The 25,423-nt window shown below is 54.5% G+C and overlaps 1 protein-coding gene across 1 annotated transcript in view; it reads left to right on the top strand.

Annotated features, from left to right (window-relative positions):
- Galphai (G protein alpha i subunit) overlaps window positions 1-25,423 on the top strand; it is a 264,680-nt gene that overhangs the window by 12,153 nt on the left and 227,104 nt on the right. The window lies entirely within an intron of this gene.

The following is a 25,423-nucleotide window of genomic DNA, read 5'->3' as shown; positions in this document are numbered from 1 at the left end:
CCAATATAGCAAGTTGTAACAAGCGGCAAATAAAGACAGTTTCGGTTTGTGTTCACAGGGATGACCCCAAAATGGTGTAAATGAACCAGGTCCATCAACATTCCCTCAGGTCTGTGAACTTCAGTCCTGAATCGTAAGTAAATCCGCACTTCATCCACTTTACCGACCTCGTGTTCGACAAATAGGTTGAATAAGTCCGGCCTGGGAAGTGTTTGTTCCAATGGGAGATTTGCAGAATCGAGGTCGCAGTGTTGGTCGACATTGTCGTTTAAGTGACATTTAAACTGTTCCAAGCCGTTGTTTTGGACCAGTAATATGTTTGTGACAATGTTGGTGTTGTTGCAAGTGAGTTTTTGGATTAAATAACCAACATTAAAGATTTTAAATAGTCATTTGAGGCTTATTGATGCTTATTTCCCAGTTATATTTTGGTTCACATTGACTGGTTAGTCTTGGTTCACATTGACTGGTTAGTCTTGGTTCACATTGACTGGTTAGTCTTGGTTCACATTGACTGGTTAGTCTTGGTTCACATTGACTGGTTAGTCTTGGTTCACATTGACTGGTTCGTCTTAGTGATGCCCCCCTGGTCTAGGTCAACTACTGACCTTACGCCACGAGGTAACACATAACTTGCCTAACTCCTGGGTGCCAATTTAATGCTAGGTGAACAGTCGCATTAGATGAAGGAAAATGCTGTCCAAACGTCACTGTTCTACCAAGGGATCGAACCTGGGACCATATTTATTGATTACCATTTGGGGGTGTCTGGTGCCTGGGTCTACCCAGTATGTCTGTCTACCCAGTACGCCTGTCTACCCGATGCCTGGTGGATTGATCGGGTGAGTAGGTAGAATGGAGACATAATGTGACCTGCCGTTACACAGCAAGGTGTAGATGCAGGTGTAGATGAACACAGGTGTGGGAGGAAGGCTCGTACAGGTGTGAGTGAGGACAGGTGTGGGGGTCGTGACCATAGTGTGACCTTCCTGTGGGATAACCTCCCATAGTGTGACCTTCCTGTGGTATAACCTCCCATAGTGTGACCTTCCTGTGGTATAACCTCCCATAGTGTGACCTTCCTGTGGGATAACCTCCCATAGTGTGAGCTTCCTGTGGGATAACCTCCCATAGTGTGACCTTCCTGTGGGATAAACTCCCATAGTGTGACCTTCCTGTGGGATAACCCCCCATAGTGTGACCTTCCTGTGGGATAACCTCCCATAGTGTGACCTTCCTGTGGGATAACCCCCCATAGTGTGACCTTCCTGTGGGATAACCTCCCATAGTGTGACCTTCCTGTGGGATAACCCCCCATAGTGTGACCTTCCTGTGGGATAACCTCCCATAGTGTGACCTTCCTGTGGGATAACCCCCCATAGTGTGACCTTCCTGTGGGATAACCCCCCATAGTGTGACCTTCCTGTGGGATAACCTCCCATAGTGTGACCTTCCTGTGGGATAACCCCCCATAGTGTGACCTTCCTGTGGGATAACCTCCCATAGTGTGACCTTCCTGTGGGATAACCTCCCATAGTGTGACCTTCCTGTGGGATAACCTCCCATAGTGTGACCTTCCTGTGGGATAACCTCCCATAGTGTGACCTTCCTGTGGGATAACCTCCCATAGTGTGACCTTCCTGTGGGATAACCTGCCATAGTGTGACCTTCCTGTGGGATAACCTCCCATAGTGTGACCTTCCTGTGGGATAACCTGCCATAGTGTGACCTTCCTGTGGGATAACCTCCCATAGTGTGACCTTCCTGTGGGATAACCTCCCATAGTGTGACCTTCCTGTGGGATAACCTGCCATAGTGTGACCTTCCTGTGGGATAACCTCCCATAGTGTGAGCTTCAGTATGGGAGGTTATTCATCCTCCATCATTCATCAGACTGTTGGACAAAGTAGAGAGACGGGCCAGAAGGCTCATCTCTAGTCTTGACCAAGTCTGGTGGGAACGGTCTGAACATCAGAGCCTGCAACACCGTCGGGACGTTGGTGGTCTTACTGTTATGTACGAAGCCAACATCCTCAAAGTTCCGCACTTGGCCCAACTCCGTGGACTACCAGTAGTTGCCATCCGTAGCACTAGGCTCTCAACCTTAAACAGTCTCATGCTGGAAGTGCGATTCTCAAGAACATCACTCCATCAGCGTTCATTCCTTCCGAGACTTACTCGCATCTGGAACTTGTTCATTCAACAGGTTGATACACGGGAGATCAGGTCAACTGATCACATGAAGGCTCTGGCACACAGCTGGCTACAGGCTCATCCTCTTATATGATTGTTACCTAATGTTGTTAATGAACAAAGGCTATTCCTACTGATGCATATATCAGTCTCGTGAAATAAATGAGTCTCTAGAAGCAGCTTTGAACTGAGCGGAGGTAGGATAACAGCTCTTGCTTGCAGTTTCACCAGGTTCTTTATATGCTAGTTCCTTTTGTGATAGTTTCAAAGTATATTTGGTGAAATGGTCAAAAACCATTCATGGTGTTACATCTCCTCATCTCACCTTAATAAAGCTTTTGCAACACTGCTAAAGCAAGTAAGCAGGGTGCGAAAACTTTATTCCTAGAGAAAAACAAAATACATCCTCGGTAAACAATTATACATCATCCTACTCTAAAATGTAGACAAGACATCTTGACTCTCAGGCTGGAAGGCTTAGTTTTATAGATAACTTGGTTTTCTATGCTTGGCTTTACAGATAGTCTTAAGATGTGTTTCTTCAACACAACTGCATCAAACACTGCTCCTTCGGGGCCGTGCAACAACGCTGAAACAAGGAAACTGTAGTTCTTGCACTGCGCACAGTACCGTGGATGTCACCCCGAACAAGTTGATCTGTGATTGGCCCCACGTCCGTCACCATGAGGGCTGTACAGTGGGGCCCCACGTCCGTCACCATGAGGGCTGTACAGTGGGGCCCCACGTCCGTCACCATGAGGGCTGTACAGTGGGGCCCCACGTCCGTCACCATGAGGGCTGTACAGTGGGGCCCCACGTCCGTCACCATGAGGGCTGTACAGTGGGGCCCCACGTCCGTCACCATGAGGGCTGTACAGTGGGGCCCCACGTCCGTCACCATGAGGGCTGTACAGTGGGGCCCCACGTCCGTCACCATGAGGGCTGTACAGTGGGGCCCCACGTCCGTCACCATGAGGGCTGTACAGTGGGGCCCCACGTCCGTCACCATGAGGGCTGTACAGTGGGGCCCCACGTCCGTCACCATGAGGGCTGTACAGTGGGGCCCCACGTCCGTCACCATGAGGGCTGTACAGTGGGGCCCCACGTCCGTCACCATGAGGGCTGTACAGTGGGGCCCCACGTCCGTCACCATGAGGGCTGTACAGTGGGGCCCCACGTCCGTCACCATGAGGGCTGTACAGTGGGGCCCCACGTCCGTCACCATGAGGGCTGTACAGTGGGGCCCCACGTCCGTCACCATGAGGGCTGTACAGTGGGGCCCCACGTCCGTCACCATGAGGGCTGTACAGTGGGGCCCCACGTCCGTCACCATGAGGGCTGTACAGTGGGGCCCCACGTCCGTCACCATGAGGGCTGTACAGTGGGGCCCCACGTCCGTCACCATGAGGGCTGTACAGTGGGGCCCCACGTCCGTCACCATGAGGGCTGTACAGTGGGGCCCCACGTCCGTCACCATGAGGGCTGTACAGTGGGGCCCCACGTCCGTCACCATGAGGGCTGTACAGTGGGGCCCCACGTCCGTCACCATGAGGGCTGTACAGTGGGGCCCCACGTCCGTCACCATGAGGGCTGTACAGTGGGGCCCCACGTCCGTCACCATGAGGGCTGTACAGTGGGGCCCCACGTCCGTCACCATGAGGGCTGTACAGTGGGGCCCCACGTCCGTCACCATGAGGGCTGTACAGTGGGGTCCCACGTCCGTCACCATGAGGGCTGTACAGTGGGGCCCCACGTCCGTCACCATGAGGGCTGTACAGTGGGGCCCCACGTCCGTCACCATGAGGGCTGTACAGTGGGGCCCCACGTCCGTCACCATGAGGGCTGTACAGTGGGGTTCTTCACAGCTATACCGACTACAAGTTTCGAAACCTCTATATTGTTGGCACCGCAGAATCCACTCTACTTTTGGCGCCCTGTTGCCTCAGCCCGCCTCCTTCAGGGCGCCCTGTTGCCTCAGCCCGCCTCCTTCAGGGCGCCCTGTTGCCTCAGCCCGCCTCCTTCAGGGCGCCTTGTTGCCTCAGCCCGCCTCCTTCAGGGCGCCCTGTTGCCTCAGCCCGCCTCCTTCAGGGCGCCCTGTTGCCTCAGCCCGCCTCCTTCAGGGCGCCCTGTTGCCTCAGCCCGCCTCCTTCAGGGCGCCCTGTTGCCTCAGCCCGCCTCCTTCAGGGCGCCCTGTTGCCTCAGCCCGCCTCCTTCAGGGCGCCCTGTTGCCTCAGCCCGCCTCCTTCAGGGCGCCCTGTTGCCTCAGCCCGCCTCCTTCAGGGCGCCCTGTTGCCTCAGCCCGCCTCCTTCAGGGCGCCCTGTTGCCTCAGCCCGCCTCCTTCAGGGCGCCCTGTTGCCTCAGCCCGCCTCCTTCAGGGCGCCCTGTTGCCTCAGCCCGCCTACTTCAGGGCGCCCTGTTGCCTCAGCCCGCCTCCTTCAGGGCGCCCTGTTGCCTCAGCCCGCCTCCTTCAGGGCGCCCTGTTGCCTCAGCCCGCCTCCTTCAGGGAGTCACTTCTGACAGCCACATCACGTCCCCACAACACAGGAGGACTCAACACAGCCACATCACGTCCCCACAACACAGGAGGACTCACTCAACACAGCCACATCACGTCCCCACAACACAGGAGGACTCACTCAACACAGCCACATCACGTCCCCACAACACAGGAGGACTCAACACAGCCACATCACGTCCCCACAACACAGGAGGACTCACTCACTCAACACAGCCACATGCTTGTCGGAACGGCGACCAGTGAAGGCACATGATCTTGTCTTGCAATATACACCCTGCAATGTTGTTGACACCAGCGAGGGACACTAAGCATCGTTATCTTGAGATGATTTCGGGGCTTTTTAGTGTCCCTGCGGCCCGGTCCTCGACCAGGCCTCCACCCCCAGGAAGCAGCCCGTGACAGCTGGCTAACACCCAGGTACCTATTTACTGCTAGGTAACAGGGGCATAGGATGAAAGAAACTCTGCCCATTGTTTCTCGCCGGCGCCTGGGATCGAACCCAGGACCACAGGATCACAAGTCCAGTGAGCTGTCCGCTCGGCCGACCGGCTCCTTCGTGTCTTAGCTTCTCTTCCATCTTATCTCTCCTGTTGTTCCATGGGTCGTTGACAAGCGACCTGGGGTCCACCGGGGTCCCGATGACAGTGGGACTCTATCATATGGTTGTTCTGGAGAAGGCGACAGACAACCTGGGGTCCAATGGTAGCCAACCGAAAGGGCTGGCTTGGGGTCCCCCTGGGGTGGTGGTGGACCCCATGACAGCCAGGTGAAGGGCTGGCTTGGGGTCCCCCTGGGGTGGTGGTGGACCCCATGACAGCCAGGTGAAGGGCTGGCTTGGGGGTCCCCCTGGGGTGGTGGTGGACCCCATGACAGCCAGGTGGAGGGCTGGCTTGGGGTCCCCCTGGGGTGGTGGTGGACCCCATGACAGCCAGGTGGAGGGCTGGCTTGGGGTCCCCCTGGGGTGGTGGTGGACCCCATGACAGCCAGGTGGAGGGCTGGCTTGGGGTCCCCCTGGGGTGGTGGTGGACCTCATGACAGCCAGGTGGAGGGCTGGCTTGGGGTCCCCCTGGGGTGGTGGTGGACCCCATGACACAGCCAGGTGAAGGGCTGGCTTGGGGTCCCCCTGGGGTGGTGGTGGACCCCATGACAGCCAGGTGGAGGGCTGGCTTGGGGTCCCCCATTGGACCCCAAGCTAGTGACTGACCTGGGAATGAATATAAGGTGACAATATCTGTGTTCCTAAAATGTTGTGTGACTCTACATGTATTATAAGGTTCCCACAGCTCCGTCATGCTGCTCTCCTCCTGGTAACGGCTCTAAAACGTCATTGATAATTAAATAAAGGCGAAGATGAAATGAACTGACTTGGTGGAAGCCACAAAGAGACAACAGTCGGGGAGAGAGAGCAAGGTAGTCACAGTCGGGGAGAGAGAGCAAGGTACTCACAGTCGGGGAGAGAGAGCAAGGTAGGCACAGTCGGGGAGAGAGAGCAAGGTAGGCACAGTCGGGGAGAGAGAGCAAGGTACTCACAGTCGGGGAGAGAGAGCAAGGTAGTCACAGTCGGGAAGAGAGAGCAGGGTAGTCACAGTCGGGGAGAGAGAGCAAGGTAGTCACAGTCGGGGAGAGAGAGCAAGGTAGTCACAGTCATGGAGAGAGAGCAAGGTAGTCACAGTCGGGGAGAGAGAGCAAGGTAGTCACAGTCGGGGAGAGAGAGCAAGGTAGTCACAGTCGGGGAGAGAGAGCAAGGTAGTCACAGTCGGGGAGAGAGAGCAAGGTAGTCACAGTCGGGGAGAGAGAGCAAGGTAGTCACAGTCGGGGAGAGAGAGCAAGGTAGTCACAGTCGGGGAGAGAGAGCAAGGTAGTCACAGTCGGGGAGAGAGAGCAAGGTAGTCACAGTCGGGGAGAGAGAGCAAGGTAGTCACAGTCGGGGAGAGAGAGCAAGGTAGTCACAGTCGGGGAGAGAGAGCAAGGTAGTCACAGTCGGGGAGAGAGAGCAAGGTAGTCACAGTCGGGGAGAGAGAGCAAGGTAGTCACAGTCGGGGAGAGAGAGCAAGGTAGTCACAGTCGGGGAGAGAGAGCAAGGTAGTCACAGTCGGGGAGAGAGAGCAAGGTAGTCACTACTTTCAACTTGTCACTCATAACAAAAATTAATCCCCACAATAAAAATGTTGCTGCCACTCAAGACTTATGAAACCTTAATGTGACTTAACTGTGCCGTTCCCAATTCGAGAGTACTTAATGTTGTGGTTACTCCAACGCCTTAATTAGAGTACAGAGACGTCACACGGCTGACCATTGTCTGCCTGGCTCGTGTGCGGGTCCACTCCTCAACAATGTCTGAGCAGCGTGACCATACACTACTGCCTCAGCGTCCCCAGAGGTTAAGTCTAGTGACACACTGGTCCCCGTCTAGCGTGCTGTACAAGACCTGTACCACGCACGAGTCTAGTGACACACTGGTCCCCGTCTAGCGTGCTGTACAAGACCTGTACCACGCACGAGTCTAGTGACACACTGGTCCCCGTCTAGCGTGCTGTACAAGACCTGTACCACGCACGAGTCTAGTGACACACTGGTCCCCGTCTAGCGTGCTGTACAAGACCTGTACCACGCACGAGTCTAGTGACACACTGGTCCCCGTCTAGCGTGCTGTACAAGACCTGTACCACGCACGAGTCTAGTGACACACTGGTCCCCGTCTAGCGTGCTGTACAAGACCTGTACCACGCACGAGTCTAGTGACACACTGGTCCCCGTCTAGCGTGCTGTACAAGACCTGTACCACGCACGAGTCTAGTGACACACTGGTCCCCGTCTAGCGTGCTGTACAAGACCTGTACCACGCACGAGTCTAGTGACACACTGGTCCCCGTCTAGCGTGCTGTACAAGACCTGTACCACGCACGAGTCTAGTGACACACTGGTCCCCGTCTAGCGTGCTGTACAAGACCTGTACCACGCACGAGTCTAGTGACACACTGGTCCCCGTCTAGCGTGCTGTACAAGACCTGTACCACGCACGAGTCTAGTGACACACTGGTCCCCGTCTAGCGTGCTGTACAAGACCTGTACCACGCACGAGTCTAGTGACACACTGGTCCCCGTCTAGCGTGCTGTACAAGACCTGTACCACGCACGAGTCTAGTGACACACTGGTCCCCGTCTAGCGTGCTGTACAAGACCTGTACCACGCACGAGTCTAGTGACACACTGGTCCCCGTCTAGCGTGCTGTACAAGACCTGTACCACGCACGAGTCTAGTGACACACTGGTCCCCGTCTAGCGTGCTGTACAAGACCTGTACCACGCACGAGTCTAGTGACACACCGGTCCCCGTCTAGCGTGCTGTACAAGACCTGTACCACGCACGAGTCTAGTGACACACCGGTCCCCGTCTAGCGTGCTGTACAAGACCTGTACCACGCACGAGTCTAGTGACACACCGGTCCCCGTCTAGCGTGCTGTACAAGACCTGTACCACGCACGAGTCTAGTGACACACTGGTCCCCGTCTAGCGTGCTGTACAAGACCTGTACCACGCACGAGTCTAGTGACACACTGGTCCCCGTCTAGCGTGCTGTACAAGACCTGTACCACGCACGAGTCTAGTGACACACTGGTCCCCGTCTAGCGTGCTGTACAAGACCTGTACCACGCACGAGTCTAGTGACACACTGGTCCCCGTCTAGCGTGCTGTACAAGACCTGTACCACGCACGAGTCTAGTGACACACTGGTCCCCGTCTAGCGTGCTGTACAAGACCTGTACCACGCACGAGTCTAGTGACACACTGGTCCCCGTCTAGCGTGCTGTACAAGACCTGTACCACGCACGAGTCTAGTGACACACAGGTCCCCGTCTAGCGTGCTGTACAAGACCTGTACCACTCAGGTTATTGCCTCTGAATGGAGTAAATCAGTCAAGCGCGATAACGTGATCAGTTGCCCTTAATACCACCAGTCTCCTCACCGCACCACAAGTGTGCCAACTACGCTCAATCGCACTCTACTCCAGGATTACCGTCGAGCTCCGGCTCGTGGGCCCCTCGGTCACGCCTCCCTATCCCTACTCTTCCCAGATCCCACTGAAAGTAACCAAGAGTTGTTTAAAACTGTGTGTCAAGTAGCCAGGGAAGAGAAGATTAAAGAGCGGGAAAGACAATGGCTTTAGTTCACTAGCTCTATTGGACGGGAAACATCTGCAAGACAAGTGTGGGCAAAAATTCAGATAGCTAAGGGTGGCAGAACCCGGCCTGCGGCTCACAAAGACCCCCAGGGTAAGGCTGAGGAACTAATTCACAAGTGGAGTGATGCAGCATCCTCCTCCTCCCTCCCTGCAGAAATCAGCAGGGAACAGCTCCTGCGACATGATAACAGAAGAATTAAGATAACAAGAGCACTGTCTAGTGATGACGAATATGGGGAACCAATCACAGCCCAGGAAGTAAGGGGCGCTATGAAAAAGGGTAAAAGTACAGCACCTGGTGAAGATGGCGTCACCTACGACATACTCAATGCACTGTGTGAAGTGTCTGGGAATCCACTACTCCACCTGTTTAACAAGTCATTCCTAAGTGGAGTGTTGCCCACACAATGGAAACACGCAATAATTGTTCCCATACCGAAGCCTAATGACCCTGGTAATTACAGACCTATCAGCCTCGTGTCATGCACTTGTAAGATGCTTGAAAGGATCATCCTAAACCGACTGTTGCACAAAATAGGCAGGTTAGGGGAGGTGGTCAATGGATTTGTTAAAGGACGGAGCACAGCAAATTGTATGGTTAATTACTTGACTAATGACACGGCTAGGTACTCTGTATTTGTTGACATCAAAGGAGCCTTCGACAAAGCACAGGGGATTGCGATCCTGGACGAGCTTGCATGCATGGGTGTCAAGGGGAGACTCATGAAATGGGTTGAAGCCTACCTCACAGGAAGGAAAGCCAAGGTTTGCTTCAATGGAGCAGTCTCCAGAACAATGAATATGGAACTCGGGACCCCCCAAGGCGGAGTCTTAAGCCCTACACTATTCAATGTACTTATGAACGCCATTGCAAATATTGATTTTCCGGAAGGAACACAACAAGTGGGATATGCAGATGATGTCCTAATACAAGCTCCCACCTTGGGAAAAATTGAACAGTCCATTGAACTCCTCGGAAGGAAATGTATTGAGCTCGGTGTCACTCTCCACAAACAAGACGAAGGCATACTCCCATCACAAGCGGAGAGCAAATGAAGAACTGCAAATTAATGGTGTAACACTTGAATGGGGTGACCACTATCGGTACCTTGGCGTCACTGTCGGCTCTAACAAGGGAAAGAAAGAGGAGCTCAATCAACTCATAGGAACATGCAAAAGTCTACTCAGGGCACTGAAAGCTATGACCTGGAATGCATATGGGGCCTCTATTGCCGTGCTTAAAATGATGTACACAGTCTATGTGCGCTCCGTCATAGACTATGCCGCACCAGTTCTGTGCACCTACTCCCAAAGCGATATGAAAAGGCTTAAAAGCATTCAAAATGAAGCCATGACAATCATTCTTGGAGTTCCAAGAACTGCCAAAACGTCTAATCTACGAGAGGAGTTGTCCCTTCCCAGTGTTAAAAGCAGAATTCAGGAGCTGAATGCTAAGCTTGCAATTAGGATAGCCAGAGATCCCCATTACAATGATATTGCTAAGAAAAAACTGAGCTCTGTGCTACTTTCAGGGGGAAACAGGAGAAGCAAAAAATGGCATCACAGATCAGTCTGCTACCTTGAAGAGCTTCACCTGCTTGAGCAAGCCCGTGAGCTCCTGCCTGTAGAGAGGTTACCTCCCTGGGAGGATGACTCATGCAAGATCATCATCAATGAAATGGCAACGAAAAAATCCAACATGATACCACAAGAAATGAGGCACAAGTATCTCGAGGAAATTTATAAAGAAGCCGGAGATGAACTAGATCAAATCTACACTGACGGGTCATCTAATCCTATCAATGGCAGGGCTGGTGCACCATACACGGTAATCAAGGATAATACCTTCCAACGCAGAAATGAAGAAAAAGCACGTATTGAGAACTATGCCTCTTCAACGCAAGCAGAGCTAACTGCCATTGTTATGGCGTTAAGGTTTCTTGAACGGAACACTAATGGTGCAGTGATTTGCACCGATTCAAAAGCAGCACTGCAAAGCCTAAGTAAAAATCGGGCAGAAAATCTTGCAATAGTCGCTGAAATTAAGAGAGCTGTGAGAGTACTTACCAATCAGGGAAGAGTCATCAAGTTTCTGTGGATCCCCTCCCATGTTGGGGGCTCCCCTCCCATGTTGGAATATGTGGGAATGAACGAGCAGATGTGCTGGCTGCTGAAGGCGCTGAAGGAGACCATATTGAATACTTCATACCCAAGACTCTACTACAAATTAGAGGTATTATCAGGCAACATCACCGTGACAAGGTAACTGAGGAAAGAAGGATAGAAGCACAAACCAGTGAATCTATACGATGGTACAACATGGTTGCAGCTGGCAATCCCAATCATTATGGCCGAAGAGGAGGACGACGAGGGAGAGAATCAGTAATAGCGAGAATCCGTCTTGGATACAAATATCCATGGAGATATGGAATGGAAACAACAGTTGATCAGCGAAGTTGCAGAATCTGTGGTGAGAGTGACGGACACCGCCTTGACCACTATCTGCGTGAATGTGAACACCTGAGAGACATTAGGAATATGTGTAGAATAATAAACCCCACATTGTTTGAGTTAGGAAAACACTATTTGTCAAATATTGATGCTGTTCTTAAAAGATTTCCCCATTTTGCACCCGCAAGATAACGTAAGCTTTTAAGGGTTGATAGATGTTAATCTTCTTGTTTGAGGAGCTGTTCACTTGAGACAGTTAAGCAAGTCCCAGCTGTGTCTGGGTACAAGTGACAGGATGAACAACCCAGCGGGTTTTCTTCCTATTGGGGAGTGTTGTATATGCTGCTATGGCGGTGTGTCCACTCACAAGATGAGTGGCGCTGCCCAATACTGTCACTATGGCGGTGTGTCCACTCACAAGATGAGTGGCGCTGCCCAATACTGTCACTATGGCGGTGTGTCCACTCACAGGATGAGTGACGCTGCCCAATACTGTCACTATGGCGGTGTGTCCACTCACAGGATGAGTGACGCTGCCCAATACTGTCACTATGGCGGTGTGTCCACTCACAGGATGAGTGGCGCTGCCCAATACTGTCACTATGGCGGTGTGTCCACTCACAGGATGAGTGGCGCTGCCCAATACTGTCACTATGGCGGTGTGTCCACTCACAGGATGAGTGGCGAGGCCCAATAAACTCGTCCCTCGGGGCAAAATTTAAAAATTTAAATTTAGTATGGATTCAGCAGTTACCTGTGTCGTCCAGTACGGGGTCATGGTGGTGGTGATGGTGATGGTGGTGGTGATGGTGGTGGTGATGGTGATGGTGGTGGTGGTGGTGATGGTGGTGGTGATGGTGGTGGTGATGGTGGTGGTGATGGTGATGGTGATGGTGGTGGTGGTGGTGATGGTGATGGTGGTGGTGGTGGTGATGGTGGTGCGTCACCATCTCTGGCGCCCCATCCCCCCTCCACTACCCCCCCCTCACCCCCTGACGATGGTGTGGCCGGATAATGACTCCGGGTGTTTGTATGAAGTGGTTATGTTGTGACGCGGGAGTGTCGGCGCCAGATACTCCCACGACACAACCCAGATCCCACGGTGGGGCGCTCTCTGGCCTCCCTCCCGCCCTCCCTCTCCCTGCTGAGGGGGAGGGAAGCCTCCTCCCTCTCTCCTGGGGCTGCAGGAGGGAGGGAAGCTCGCGTCATTAGGGCTGGTGAAGGCATGTTTGTACACACAGAAGTATGCTGGAGAGGTCTGAGAAGGCTCTTGGAACCCGTGTTGTCCTAATACTCTTGCTGAAGGAGCGGTAGATGGCGGCCCCTTCTAACAGGTCGTGCGAGGATAGGTAGATGGCGGCCCCTTCTAACAGGTCGTGCGAGGATAGGTAGATGGCGGCCCCTTCTAACAGGTCGTGCGAGGATAGGTAGATGGCGGCCCCTTCTAACAGGTCGTGCGAGGATAGGTAGATGGCGGCCCCTTCTAACAGGTCGTGCGAGGATAGGTAGATGGCGGCCCCTTCTAACAGGTCGTGCGAGGATAGGTAGATGGCGGCCCCTTCTAACAGGTTGTGCGAGGATAGGTAGATGGCGGTCCCTTCTAACAGGTCGTGCGAGGATAGGTAGATGGCGGCCCCTTCTAACAGGTCGTGCGAGGATAGGTAGATGGCGGCCCCTTCTAACAGGTCGTGCGAGGATAGGTAGATGGCGGCCCCTTCTAACAGGTCGTGCGAGGATAGGTAGATGGCGGCCCCTTCTAACAGGTCGTGCGAGGATAGGTAGATGGCGGCCCCTTCTAACAGGTCGTGCGAGGATAGGTAGATGGCGGCCCCTTCTAACAGGTCGTGCGAGGATAGGTAGATGGCGGCCCCTTCTAACAGGTCGTGCGAGGATAGGTAGATGGCGGCCCCTTCTAACAGGTCGTGCGAGGATAGGTAGATGGCGGCCCCTTCTAACAGGTCGTGCGAGGATAGGTAGATGGCGGCCCCTTCTAACAGGTCGTGCGAGGATAGGTAGATGGCGGCCCCTTCTAACAGGTCGTGCGAGGATAGGTAGATGGCGGCCCCTTCTAACAGGTCGTGCGAGGATAGGTAGATGGCGGTCCCTTCTAACAGGTCGTGCGAGGATAGGTAGATGGCGGCCCCTTCTAACAGGTCGTGCGAGGATAGGTAGATGGCGGCCCCTTCTAACAGGTCGTGCGAGGATAGGTAGATGGCGGCCCCTTCTAACAGGTCGTGCGAGGATAGGTAGATGGCGGCCCCTTCTAACAGGTCGTGCGAGGATAGGTAGATGGCGGCCCCTTCTAACAGGTCGTGCGAGGATAGGTAGATGGCGGCCCCTTCTAACAGGTCGTGCGAGGATAGGTAGATGGCGGCCCCTTCTAACAGGTCGTGCGAGGATAGGTAGATGGCGGCCCCTTCTAACAGGTCGTGCGAGGATAGGTAGATGGCGGCCCCTTCTAACAGGTCGTGCGAGGATAGGTAGATGGCGGCCCCTTCTAACAGGTCGTGCGAGGATAGGTAGATGGCGGCCCCTTCTAACAGGTCGTGCGAGGATAGGTAGATGGCGGCCCCTTCTAACAGGTCGTGCGAGGAGAGTTTTTATTATTATTATTATTATTTTCTACCACAGACGTGGCCGGACATTTACAATGCTAAGCAGCATATATACATTTTCTTCTGTCCTCCATGGACAGGGTTAGAGAAGTGTTAAACATATAGTTCAAGGGTTTATTGAACACTCAACCACAGAAGGTGATTCGGTGCTTATAAAATGCTAAGCTAACCTACATACGTAAATACATAGATACACAGATTTACGTATGCCCTACATAAAGTATTAGATGTGTCTTTTACATTGTGTCATTAATGTGCATTTACAAAGGTGAAATGTAATTCTGATCAGCTTCCATATATACTTTATACATATACATATACATACACACACACACACATACGTACACATACATATATACACACACACACACACATGCATTCACATACATTTGTCTCATTTACTCTGACAGGGTGAGGTAGCTGATAAAGAAACTAGTGTGCAATTAAGCACTTAATCACTGAAGGTGATGAAGGTGCTTTTACAAGCTCAGGTTATATAGTTACATCACATACATACATTGTATGATTGATACATTACATGGTCAATTTTGGATACAAGTCCAATATATCATCAAGTGTTCCAGTACTCATATAGTAACTACAGAGTTCAGCATACCTTAGCCCAGGAGGGCGAAAGTCAGTCAGTATGGGACACTCTACAATATAATGTTCAAGAGAGTGCATGTTTTCTCTTTCACAAAGTTGACACATTGTGTACTCGACATTTGGGTTTTGAGAAAGCTGCCAGATACGTCTATATCCCAGGCGTATTCTGGCCACTATAACATCACATTGCCGGGTTCTTGTTCTATTAGTCCCATATGTGAATGTCTCCTCACGATATCTATCATAATATTTAATGCTACAACTTTCAGGTCTTTGTGAATTTGTTAGGTCTGTGAGATCTTCATTAGATATTTGTTTAAGTATTCTCTTTGTCACTGCTAATGAAACACCCATATCAATTTCTACCACTACCACGAGGAGAGGTAGATGACGACCCCTTCTAAGAGGTCGTAGGGAGGATAGGTAGATGGCGACCCCTTCTAAGAGGTCGTAGGGAGGATAGGTAAATAGCGACCCCTTCTAAGAGGTCGTAGAGAGGATAGGTAGATGGCGACCCCTTCTAAGAGGTCGTAGGGAGGATAGGTAAATAGCGACCCCTTCTAAGAGGTCGTAGGGAGGATAGGTAGATGGCGACCCCTTCTAAGAGGTCGTAGGGTGGATAGGTAGATAGCGACCCCTTCTAAGAGGTCGTAGAGAGGATAGGTAGATGGCGACCCCTTCTAAGAGGTCGTAGGGAGGATAGGTAGATGGCGACCCCCTTCTAAGAAGTCGTAGAGAGGATAGGTAGATGGCGACCCCTTCTAAGAGGTCGTAGGGAGGATAGGTAGATGGCGACCCCCTTCTAAGAGGTCGTAGAGAGGATAGGTAGATGGCAACCCCTTCTAAGAGGTCGTAGGGAGGATAGGTAGATGGCGACCCCTTCTAAGAAGTCGTATGGAGGATAAGTAAATAGCAGCCCCTTCAAAGAGGTCGTAGGGAGGATAGGTAGATGGCGACCCCTTCTAAGAGGTCGTAGGGAGGATAGGTAAATAGCGACCCCTTCTAAGAGGTCGTAGGGAGGATAGGTAAATAGCGACCCCTTCTAAGAGGTCGTAGAGAGGATAGGTAGATAGCGAAACCTTCTAAGAGGTCGTAGAGAGGATAGGTAGATGGCGACTCCTTCTAAGAGGTCGTAGGGAGGATAGGTAGATAGCGACCCTTTCTAAGAGGTCGTAGAGAGGATAGGTAGATGGCGACCCCTTCTAAGAGGTCGTAGGGAGGATAGGTAGATGGCGACCCCTTCTAAGAGGTCGTAGAGAGGATAGGTAGATGGCGACCCCTTCTAAGAGGTCGTAGGGAGGATAGGTAGATAGCGACCCCTTCTAAGAGGTCGTAGAGAGGATAGGTAGATGGCGACCCCTTCTAAGAGGTCGTAGGGAGGATAGGTAGATGGCGACCCCTTCTAAGAGGTCGTAGAGAGGATAGGTAGATGGCGACCCCTTCTAAGAGGTCGTAGAGAGGATAGGTAGATGGCGACCCCTTCTAAGAGGTCGTAGGGAGGATAGGTAGATGGCGACCCCTTCTAAGAGGTCGTAGAGAGGATAGGTAGATGGCGACCCCTTCTAAGAGGTCGTAGGGAGGATAGGTAGATGGCGACCCCTTCTAAGAGGTCGTAGGGAGGATAGGTAGATAGCGACCCCTTCTAAGAGGTCGTAGAGAGGATAGGTAGATAGCGACCCCTTCTAAGAGGTCGTAGGGAGGATAGGTAGATGGCGACCCCTTCTAAGAGGTCGTAGGGAGGATAGCGGCTCTCATATCCTCACAGATGGAGTCTGCGTGTGTGAGACGTCTTAAAGAGCCCTTAGGTTTAACGTCTTGGGGTTTAAGGTCTTCCTGGTCCCCAGGACTTAGCTCCTGGTCCCCAGGACTTAGCTCCTGGTCCCCAGGACTTTGCTCCTGGTCCCCAGGACTTAGCTCCTGGCCCCCAAGCTCCGGGGCGCAGGCATTTTCTACTAAATATTTACCAAAATCTTTTTCTGAATTCAGATTAATGTGATATAATATGAACTGTTTTATTTTGATGTATTTAGAACCTTCTTAATATACCCCCCCTTGTTATACCATTCATCTATGGGTATACTTCAGTCGTATATGGTGTGGTAGCCCTGGTTCTCCCTCAGGGAGGGTGTGGCAGCCCTGGTTCTCCCTCAGGGAGGGTGTGGCAGCCCTGGTTCTCCCTCGGGGAGGGTGTGGCAGCCCTGGTTCTCCCTCAGGGAGGGTGTGGCAGCCCTGGTTCTCCTTCGGGGAGGGTGTGGCAGCCCTGGTTCTCCCTCAGGGAGGGTGTGGTAGCCCTGGTTCTCCATCAGGGAGGTTGTGGCAGCCCTGGTTCTCCGTCGGGGAGGGTGTGGCAGCCCTGGTTCTCCCTCAGGGAGGGTGTGGCAACCCTGGTTCTCCCTCGGGGAGGGTGTGGCAGCCCTGGTTCTCCCTCGGGGAGGGTGTGGCAGCCCTGGTTCTCCCTCAGGGAGGGTGTGGCAACCCTGGTTCTCCCTCGGGGAGGGTGTGGCAGCCCTGGTTCTCCCTCAGGGAGGGTGTGGCAGCCCTGTTTCTCCCTCAGGGAGGGTGTGGCAGCCCTGGTTCTCCCTCAGGGAGGGTGTGGCAGCCCTGGTTCTCCCTCAGGGAGGGAGTGGCAGCCCTGGTTCTCCCTCAGGGAGGGTGTGGCAGCCCTGGTTCTCCCTCAGGGAGGGTGTGGCAGCCCTGGTTCTCCCTCAGGGAGGGTGTGGCAGCCCTGGTTCTCCCTCAGGGAGGGTGTGGCAGCCCTGGTTCTCCCTCAGGGAGGGAGTGGCAGCCCTGGTTCTCCCTCAGGGAGGGTGTGGCAGCCCTGGTTCTCCCTCAGGGAGGGTGTGGCAGCCCTGGTTCTCCCTCAGGGAGGGTGTGGCAGCCCTGGTTCTCCCTCAGGGAGGGTGTGGCAGCCCTGGTTCTCCCTCAGGGAGGGTGTGGCAGCCCTGGTTCTCCCTCAGGGAGGGTGTGGCAGCCCTGGTTCTCCCTCAGGGAGGGTGTGGCAGCCTTGGTTCTCCCTCAGGGAGGGTGTGGCAGCCCTGGTTCTCCCTCAGGGAGGGTGTGGCAGCCCTGGTTCTCCCTCAGGGAGGGTGTGGCAACCCTGGTTCTCCCTCAGGGTGGGTGCCTACACTTGCAGTGTGCTACTTAACCCTCCCCCGGGAGCACCAGGCGCCCCCACCACCATCACCTCTACCACCACCATCACAACCACAAGGGGTTGTGGTGACAGGGGGACAGACCCCTTGTGGTGCGGGCCCCGGGGTCTGTCTTGTGGTGCGGGCCCCGGGGTCTGTCTTGTGGTGCGGGCCCCGGGGTCTGTCTTGTGGTGCGGGCCCCGGGGTCTGTCTTGTGGTGCGGGCCCCTGGGGTCTCCCTTGTGGTGCGGGCCCCCGGGGTCTGTCTTGTGGTGCGGGCCCCGGGGTCTGTCTTGTGGTGCGGGCCCCCGGGGTCTGTCTTGTGGTGTGGGCCCCCGGGGTCTGTCTTGTGGTGCGGGCCCCGGGGTCTGTCTTGTGGTGCTGGCCCCGGGGTCTGTCTTGTGGTGCTGGCCCCGGGGTCTGTCTTGTGGTGCGGGCCCCGGGGTCTGTCTTGTGGTGCGGGCCCCGGGGTCTGTCTTGTGGTGCGGGCCCCGGGGTCTGTCTTGTGGTGCGGGCCCCGGGGTCTGTCTTGTGGTGCGGGCCCCGGGGTCACCCTTGTGGTGCGGGCCCCGGGGTCACCCTTGTGGTGCGGGCCCCGGGGTCTGTCTTGTGGTGCGGGCCCCGGGGTCTGTCTTGTGGTGCGGGCCCCTGGGGTCTCCCTTGTGGTGCGGGCCCCCGGGGTCTGTCTTGTGGTGCGGGCCCCGGGGTCTGTCTTGTGGTGCGGGCCCCCGGGGTCTGTCTTGTGGTGTGGGCCCCCGGGGTCTGTCTTGTGGTGCGGGCCCCGGGGTCTGTCTTGTGGTGCTGGCCCCGGGGTCTGTCTTGTGGTGCTGGCACCGGGGTCTGTCTTGTGGTGCTGGCCCCGGGGTCTGTCTTGTGGTGCGGGCCCCGGGGTCTGTCTTGTGGTGCGGGCCCCGGGGTCTGTCTTGTGGTGCGGGCCCCGGGGTCTGTCTTGTGGTGCGGGCCCCGGGGTCACCCTTGTGGTGCGGGCCCCGGGGTCTGTCTTGTGGTGCGGGCCCCGGGGTCTGTCTTGTGGTGCGGGCCCCTGGGGTCTGTCTTGTGGTGCGGGCCCCCGGTGTCTGTCTTGTGGTGCGTGCCCCGGGGTCTGTCTTGTGGTGCGGGCCCCCGGGGTCTGTCTTGTGGTGCGGGCCCCGGGGTCTGTCTTGTGGTGCGGGCCCCCGGGGTCTGTCTTGTGGTGCTGGCCTCGGGGTCTGTCTTGTGGTGCGGGCCCCGGGGTCTGTCTTGTGGTGCGGGCCCCCGGGGTCTGTCTTGTGGTGCGGGCCCCGGGGTCTCCCTTGTGGTGCGGGCCCCCGGGGTCTGTCTTGTGGTGCGGGCCCCGGGGTCTCCCTTGTGGTGCGGGCCCCGCGGGGTCTGTCTTGTGGTGCGGGCCCCCGGGGTCTCCCTTGTGGTGCGGGCCCCGGGGTCACCCTTGTGGTGCGGGCCCCGGGGTCTGTCTTGTGGTGCGGGCCCCGGGGTCTCCCTTGTGGTGCGGGCCCCGGGGTCTGTCTTGTGGTGCGGGCCCCGGGGTCTCCCTTAATTGTGGTGCGGGCCCCGGGGTCTGTCTTGTGGTGCGGGCCCCCGGGGTCTCCCTTGTGGTGCGGGCCCCGGGGTCTGTCTTGTGGTGCGGGCCCCGGGGTCTATCTTGTGGTGTGGGCCCCGGGGTCTGTCTTGTGGTGCGGGCCCCCGGGGTCTGTCTTGTGGTGCGGGCCCCGGGGTCTGTCTTGTGGTGCGGGCCCCCGGGGTCTCCCTAGTGGTGCGGGCCCCCGGGGTCTGTCTTGTGGTGCGGGCCCCGGGGTCTGTCTTGTGGTGCGGGCCCCGGGGTCTGTCTTGTGGTGCGGGCCCCGGGGTCTGTCTTGTGGTGCGGGCCCCCGGGGTCTGTCTTGTGGTGCGGGCCCCGGGGTCTGTCTTGTGGTGCGGGCCCCGGGGTCACCCTTGTGGTGCGGGCCCCGGGGTCTGTCTTGTGGTGCGGGCCCCCGGGGTCTGTCTTGTGGTGCGGGCCCCCGGGGTCTGTCTTGTGGTGGTCTGTCTTGTGGTGCGGGCCCCGGGGTCTGTCTTGTGGTGCGGGCCCCCGGGGTCTCCCTAGTGGTGCGGGCCCCGGGGTCTGTCTTGTGGTGCGGGCCCCGGGGTCACCCTTCTGGTGCGGGCCCCCGGGGTCTGTCTTGTGGTGCGGGCCCCCGGGGTCTCCCTAGTGGTGCGGGCCCCGGGGTCTGTCTTGTGGTGTGGGCCTCGGGGTCTGTCTTGTGGTGTGGGCCCCGGGGTCTGTCTTGTGGTGCGGGCCCCCGGGGTCTCCCTAGTGGTGCGGGCCCCCGGGGTGTTCCTCACAGTCCTTCAAGAGGGGGCCACAATGACCCCAGTTTAGGACCTCTCGCTGGAACAAGACTCTACTCTCCCCACCACTGCCAGCTTCGAGCCCCGGTCAACCTGAGCCTTGTGTCTTATCTGCCTCCAATCTCCACGTCTGCTGCTTCTCTTGTTCCTTGTCTGCTGGCCTACCTGCCTGAGCGTGTGTCTGCATGTGTTGTCTGCTGGCTTACCTGCCTGTGTGTGTCTGCCTGTATGTCTGCTGGCCTACCTGCCTGTGTTGTCTGCTGGCCTACCTGCCTGTGTGTCTGCATGTGTTGTCTGCTGGCCTACCTGCATGTGTTGTCTGCTGGCCTACCTGCATGTGTTGTCTGCTGGCCTACCTGCCTGTGTGTGTCTGCATGTGTTGTCTGCTGGCCTACCTGCCTGTGCGTGTGTCTGCATGTGTTGTCTGCTGGCCTACCTGCCTGTGCGTGTGTCTGCATGTGTTGTCTGCTGGCCTACCTGCCTGTGCGTGTGTCTGCATGTGTTGTCTGCTGGCCTACCTGCTTGTGTGTGTCTGCATGTGTTGTCTGCTGGCGTACCTGCCTGTGTGTCTGCATGTGTTGTCTGCTGGCCTACCAGCCTGTGCGTGTGTCTGCATGTGTTGTCTGCTGGCCTACCTGCTTGTGTGTGTCTGCATGTGTTGTCTGCTGGCCTACCTGCTTGTGTGTGTCTGCATGTGTTGTCTGCTGGCGTACCTGCCTGTGTGTCTGCATGTGTTGTCTGCTGGCCTACCTGCCTGTGTGTGTCTGCATGTGTTGTCTGCTGGCCTACCTGCTTGTGTGTCTGCATGTGTTGTCTGCTGGCCTACCTACCTGTGTGTCTGCATGTGTTGTCTGCTGGCCTACCTGCTTGTGTGTCTGCATGTGTTGTCTGCTGGCCTACCTGCCTGTGTGTCTGCATGTGTTGTCTGCTGGCCTACCTGCCTGTGTGTGTCTGCATGTGTTGTCTGCTGGCCTACCTGCCTGTGTGTCTGCATGTGTTGTCTGCTGGCCTACCTGCCTGTGTGTGTCTGCATATGTTGTCTGCCGGCCTACCTGCCTGTGCGTGTGTCTGCATGTGTTGTCTGCTGGCCTACCTGCCTGTGCGTGTGTCTGCATGTGTTGTCTGCTGGCCTACCTGCCTGTGCGTGTGTCTGCATGTGTTGTCTGCTGGCCTACCTGCTTGTGTGTGTCTGCATGTGTTGTCTGCTGGCGTACCTGCCTGTGTGTCTGCATGTGTTGTCTGCTGGCCTACCAGCCTGGGCGTGTGTCTGCATGTGTTGTCTGCTGGCCTACCTGCTTGTGTGTGTCTGCATGTGTTGTCTGCTGGCCTACCTGCTTGTGTGTGTCTGCATGTGTTGTCTGCTGGCGTACCTGCCTGTGTGTCTGCATGTGTTGTCTGCTGGCCTACCTGCCTGTGTGTGTCTGCATGTGTTGTCTGCTGGCCTACCTGCTTGTGTGTCTGCATGTGTTGTCTGCTGGCCTACCTTCCTGTGTGTCTGCATGTGTTGTCTGCTGGCCTACCTGCTTGTGTGTCTGCATGTGTTGTCTGCTGGCCTACCTGCCTGTGCGTGTGTCTGCATGTGTTGTCTGCTGGCCTACCTGCCTGTGCGTGTGTCTGCATGTGTTGTCTGCTGGCCTACCTGCCTGTGCGTGTGTCTGCATGTGTTGTCTGCTGGCCTACCTGCTTGTGTGTGTCTGCATGTGTTGTCTGCTGGCGTACCTGCCTGTGTGTCTGCATGTGTTGTCTGCTGGCCTACCAGCCTGTTCGTGTGTCTGCATGTGTTGTCTGCTGGCCTACCTGCTTGTGTGTGTGCATGTGTTGTCTGCTGGCCTACCTGCTTGTGTGTGTCTGCATGTGTTGTCTGCTGGCGTACCTGCCTGTGTGTCTGCATGTGTTGTCTGCTGGCCTACCTGCCTGTGTGTGTCTGCATGTGTTGTCTGCTGGCCTACCTGCTTGTGTGTCTGCATGTGTTGTCTGCTGGCCTACCTACCTGCGTGTCTGCATGTGTTGTCTGCTGGCCTACCTGCTTGTGTGTCTGCATGTGTTGTCTGCTGGCCTACCTGCCTGTGTGTCTGCATGTGTTGTCTGCTGGCCTACCTGCCTGTGTGTGTCTGCATGTGTTGTCTGCTGGCCTACCTGCCTGTGTGTCTGCATGTGTTGTCTGCTGGCCTACCTGCCTGTGTGTGTCTGCATGTGTTGTCTGCTGGCCTACCTGCCTGTGTGTGTCTGCATGTGTTGTCTGCTGGCCTACCTGCCTGTGTATGTCTGCATGTGTTGTCTGCTGGCCTACCTGCCTGTGTGTGTCTGCATGTGTTGTCTGCTGGCCTACCTGCCTGTGTGTGTCTGCATGTGTTGTCTGCTGGCCTACCTGCTTGTGTGTATGCATGTGTTGTCTGCTTGCCTACCTGCCTGTGTGTCTGCATGTGTTGTCTGCTGGCCTACCTGCCTGTGTGTGTCTGCATGTGTTGTCTGCTGGCCTACCTGCCTGTGCGTGTGTCTGCATGTGTTGTCTGCTGGCCTACCTGCATGTGTGTGTGTCTGCATGTGTTGTCTGCTGGCCTACCTGCATGTGTGTGTGTCTGCATGTGTTGTCTGCTGGCCTACCTGCCTGTGTGTGTCTGCATGTGTTGTCTGCTGGCCTACCTGCCTGTGTGTGTGTCTGCATGTGTTGTCTGCTGGCCTACCTGCCTGTGTGTGTGTCTGCATGTGTTGTCTGCTGGCCTACGTGCCTGTGTGTGTCTGCATGTGTTGTCTGCTGGCCTACCTGCCTGTGTGTGTCTGCATGTGTTGTCTGCTGGCCTACCTGCCTGTGTGTATGCATGTGTTGTCTGCTGGCCTACCTGCCTGTGTGTGTGTCTGCATGTGTTGTCTGCTGGCCTACGTGCCTGTGTGTGTCTGCATGTGTTGTCTGCTGGCCTACCTGCCTGTGTGTATGCATGTGTTGTCTGCTGGCCTACCTGCTTGTGTGTATGCATGTGTTGTCTGCTGGCCTACCTGCCTGTGTGTGTCTGCATGTGTTGTCTGCTGGCCTACCTGCTTGTGTGTATGCATGTGTTGTCTGCTGGCCTACCTGCCTGTGTCTGCATGTGTTGTCTGCTGGCCTACCTGCCTGTGTGTGTCTGCATGTGTTGTCTGCTGGCCTACCTGCCTGTGTGTGTGTCTGCATGTGTTGTCTGCTGGCCTACCTGCCTGTGTGTGTCTGCATGTGTTGTCTGCTGGCCTACCTGCTTGTGTGTATGCATGTGTTGTCTGCTGGCCTACCTGCCTGTGTGTGTCTGCATGTGTTGTCTGCTCCCTTAGTTCACCTCAGTCATATATAATCACATTGTTAGTGATGGGGGGGGGGGGGTGTAAGGCATGTGTTACCATTGGGGGTGTATGTATATGTATATAAATTTTCTCAATATTTCTAATGTTTTTCTTCACTGTCGGTATTAATAAAAATATCAATTCTCCATAATTCATTTTTTAATTGTCTGACGTCTGAACGCGTTTCGTAATGCTTATTACATTTTCAAAGACTTAATTTACACACAGATTCATCGAACTTATACTCATTTTGGGTGAGGTGATATGGTACAAACGTTTTGGGTGAGGTGATATGGTACAAACGTTTTGGGTGAGGTGATATGGTACAAACGTTTTGGGTGAGGTGATATGGTACAAACGTTTTGGGTGAGGTTATTTGGTACAAACGTTTTGGGTGAGGTGATATGGTACAAACGTTTTGGGTGAGGTGAACAAACTTATGACCAACACAAGACGGAACATGGAACAATGGGTATAAATTGGATATGAGAACCGCAGAAGGCCTATTGGCCCATACTTTCTCTTGATGCTTCCATATTGGTTCGGGGCCTTGAAGTGGGTAGAATATAGTGGTGCATTAATTGGCTGTTGATTGTTGGTGTTGACTTCTTGATGTGCAGTGCCTCGCTGATGTCGAGCCGCCTGCTATCGCTGTATCTATCGATGATTTCTGTGTTGTTTGCTAAGATTTCTCTGGTGATGGTTTGGTTGTGGGAAGAGGCTATATGTTCCTTAATGGAGCCCTGTTGCTTATGCATCGTTAAACGCCTGGAAAGAGTTGTTGTCGTCTTGCCTATATACTGAGTTTTTTGAGGCTTACAATCCCCAAGAGGGCATTTGAAGGCATAGACGACGTTGGTCTCTTTTAAAACGTTCTGCTTTGTGTCTGGAGAGTTTCTCATGAGTAGGCTGGCCGTTTTTTTGGTTTTATAGTAAATTGTCAGTTGTATCTTCTGATTTTTGTCTGTAGGGATAACGTTTCTACTGACAATATCTTTCAGGACCATTTCCTCCGTTTTATGGGCTGTGGAAAAGAAACCGGCCATATACTGCAGGTATGTTGACGACATTTTTACACAGGTACCTGATGTCAGACATCTGCAGGAGCTGAAGGAGGCATTTGAGCAGAGTTCCGTGCTGTGTTTCACTTACGAGATGGAAAAGGATGGGAAGCTGCCCTTTCTAGATGTAACGGTCATGGAAAAGAGCGGAGGTTTCCACGCTGCAGTCTACACTAAGGAAACGAACATAGGAATGTGCCTCAATGCCAACAGCGACTGCCCAGACAGGTACAAGAGGAGTGTTGTTAACGCCTATGTCGACCGTGCTCTCAGCCACAGCTCAGAATGGAAGCAAGTCGACGAAGAACTCTGTAGGGTAAGGCAGGTCCTAGTCAACAACGGCTTCTCCAATGGTTTCGTCGAAGACATCATAAGAAGGAAAGTGAAACGCCATGCAACCTCTGAAGAGACAACTAACACAACACCTATACCCCCTATTAGACTATTTTACAGGAACTTCTTTTCCACAGCTCATAAAATGGAGGAAAGGGTCCTGAAAGATATTGTTAATAGAAACGTTATCCCTACAGACAAAAATCAGAGGATACAACTGGCGATTTACTATAAAACCAGAAAAACGGCCAGCCTACTCATGAGAAACTCTCCAGACACAAAGCAGAACGCTTTAAAAGAGACCAACGTCGTCTATGCCTTCAAATGCCCACTTGGGGACTGTAAGCTCCAAAAAACCCAGTATATAGGCAAGACAACATCTCTTTCTAGGCGTTTAACGATGCATAAGCAACAGGGCTCCATTAAGGAACATATAATCTCTTCCCACAACCAAACCATCGCCAGAGAAATCCTAGTAAACAACACAGAAATCATCGATAGATACAGCGATAGCAGGCGGCTTGACGTCTGCGAAGCACTACACATCAAGAAGTCAACACCAGCAATCAACAGCCAATTAATGCACAACTATATTCTACCCACCTCAAGACTCCGCTCCAATATAGAAGCATCAAGAAATATGGACCAATAGGCTTTCTACAATCACTTCCATTCAATACCCATTGTTTCGTGTTC

The sequence above is a fragment of the Procambarus clarkii genome, chromosome 58 (assembly GCF_040958095.1).
Source record: "Procambarus clarkii isolate CNS0578487 chromosome 58, FALCON_Pclarkii_2.0, whole genome shotgun sequence".
In the NCBI taxonomy this organism is placed as follows: domain Eukaryota; kingdom Metazoa; phylum Arthropoda; class Malacostraca; order Decapoda; family Cambaridae; genus Procambarus; species Procambarus clarkii.
Note: the sequence above shows the minus strand (reverse complement) of the source record. Positions and strands in the feature narration are given on the sequence as shown.